At 48.7% G+C, this 2,430-nt stretch overlaps 1 pseudogene across 1 annotated transcript; it reads right to left on the bottom strand.

Annotated features, from left to right (window-relative positions):
• Positions 1–563: 563 nt before the first annotated feature.
• Positions 564–1,550, bottom strand: LOC310772777 (beta-1,3-galactosyltransferase 1 pseudogene; annotated as a pseudogene). Its single transcript has one exon. The product of its transcript is annotated as a beta-1,3-galactosyltransferase 1 pseudogene (transcript).
• Between the last annotated feature and the right edge of the window lie 880 nt (positions 1,551–2,430).

The raw sequence follows: 2,430 nt of genomic DNA, 5'->3' as shown, positions 1-2,430 counted from the left end.
GCTAGCATTAGTGCACATTAACTTGTGATCAAACCAAGGTTTCAGACGTTTGGGTTCAAAGAAATGTGTGGGCATGTGTTTCTTCAGTAGTTGAAGTATGATGTTGGGGACATAGTTTGTGTCTTGTGTCAGTGAGCAGCTTATCTTGAGCTTCTCCTCTTCTTGTCTTATTCATTTCCTATCAAATACTGCATGGTGTCAAATTACCGCTGGCAATATGTTTTTACCACTGCCTGCTTTTGCCTGATTTACTTTCGACAATATTTTTAATTGATCATACTGTTGGAAAACAACATTTCCATCTTTGTGCCTAATCCTTGAGTGTTTGAGCAGATCATAAAAACCTTAGTGAAGGAATACAAGCAATAATACAGAGAATTGCTTTGGCCCCGTACAAATGAAACTTCTGGCAAAGCAATCAGCGCCTGGACAAAGCCCTGGATGGTTTATCAATGCTGTTCCATCAGCTCAGTAGAGCATTTGCCAAGGACTGTGATAGAAGCACAGGTGAAAAGAGGACATCCCCCCAGGCTCTTCCATTGGCACTAATGCTAACAGTCCTGCTAACATTTGAGGTGTTTCTTGCTGGTCATGTCGTTCCAAATGCGGTGCATCTCCTCGGGGGAGATCTGGTGGACCGTGACCACTCGGCGGTAGCGGCAAAGACTGTAGGCCATCTTCCAGTGGTTGAATCCGCTGTTCTGGAAAGGGTGGATGCCCAGTTTGCGGAGGCACACCCCTACATACACGTCTTCCAGGTGCAGCAGCCTGGTGTGCAAGGAGGTCTTGTAAATGAGCTCGGCCACGTCTGCCGAGAAAACGTACCCAGTACCGGAGCAGAAAGGTGGGTACTTACTGTCTGGGTACAGATCCCTAGGCATGTACCATTTGCTGCGCATGTCTCTGATTGGCCCACCGTTGATGACGTAGCCAGTGAAATACCTCCTCCTGGGTTTCGTGGTGGGTTTCAGGAGGTTGTAGATAAGGTTCTCCATGTTAACAAAAATATCACTGTCCGTCTTGAGGACGTACTGAGCTTTGGGGCAAAAGGTGGCCACCCAGCGCATGCCCATCATGGTCTTAAGGGTCAGGTTGTGGTAAGAGTCAACAAAGTCTTCCACGACAATGTCATGGAAGATCTGGCTCTCTTGCTCCACCATCTGGTTGAGGACGCCATCTGTGTTGCGGCCCAGCAAGAAGAGTGTGACCACGCGCACATCGGCGAAGGTGCTCTCGTCGCCCCACGTCTCTCGGATGGCCTGCCGGGCGTCGAACTCCTTGTGCGTGGTGCTGATCAGGATGACCAGGAAGGGCGGCTCTGCCTCACACTTCTTGGCCTCGTTGATGAGGTAGGCGAAGTCGTGCGGGTTGAGCGAGCGAGTGCGGATGTTACTGAATGTGCTGTTCTTCTGATTGGGCGGCTTGCTGCGGACCGGGATATTCAGCTGGCCCACGTAGGAAGTGGAGGGGCGGGACACACTCAGGAACCACAGAGCGCTAGCCCAGCAAACCACTGTCAGCAAGTACAAGCAGGAGACCTTTGAAGGCATCGCTGTTCACTTGGCTGGCGTTACCAGTGGCAGCGGCATTGGAAACGTTGAGGCCAAAGCTCCATGGGTTGTCCTAGTTCTGGCGGCGCAGCTTGAGGCTGCCTCCGCAACGCGCTTGACATTAAGTTTAGATAATGGACCACTCTACAGTCTAGTGTTGGTGTTCCAATTGAAAAGGAGTGTTGCAGAGATTGCTTATCGTGGCCATGGCATTACTCTTTCCCATTGCAGCTCTCAGGGGGGGATGCATTCAGCTCTCCTTAACAGCATCTAGAAAGAGATAAGAAAAAAAAGACAGTCAACAGCAGCATAAATACATTATGAAATACCAAACGTAGGATAAGCATGTTGACTCGAGGTGTAACTTCTAACATATTCCATTCCATTTGAGTTGGAAATGGCATTTATAACACAAAGATGTGTGGCGTATTTAACTAGATTATCTATGCTCCCTAACATCAGCCCAGTGGGTAGTCACGCAGCACTGTGCCACAGCCACTTACCCTATCACTCAGTCTGTGATAAGCTGAGCTGAAGAATGTGAATATCCAAGGAAACTCTCTCTATTGATAGGGCGCTCTGACCACTTTCTGTTTACTAAGCTGCTTTATCTCCCTTATCCTCCATAGACCAGCCTAGCAAATCAGCCCTCCCCTCGCACTCTGAAAGAAGAGGAGAGAGAGACAAAGAGACACTTAGATCAAGAGAGAGTGAATCAGTCTCCTGGGAATTATTTCAGATCCACTCATTCCTTGGATCGCTCCCTTGTTCTTATTCCCTACATCCTCCCTCCCACCATTTCCTCTATCCTGAGTGTCAGACTGAACTTGGCATGGGGACACATGTTACTCTGTAATGAGCTATTCCTTTGTTAGTTGGA

This window comes from Poromitra crassiceps, assembly GCF_964638095.1.
Source record: "Poromitra crassiceps genome assembly, chromosome: 3".
NCBI lineage: Eukaryota > Metazoa > Chordata > Actinopteri > Beryciformes > Melamphaidae > Poromitra > Poromitra crassiceps.
The sequence above is the reverse complement of the archived record's forward strand: the minus strand, read 5'-3'. Positions and strand labels throughout refer to the sequence as shown.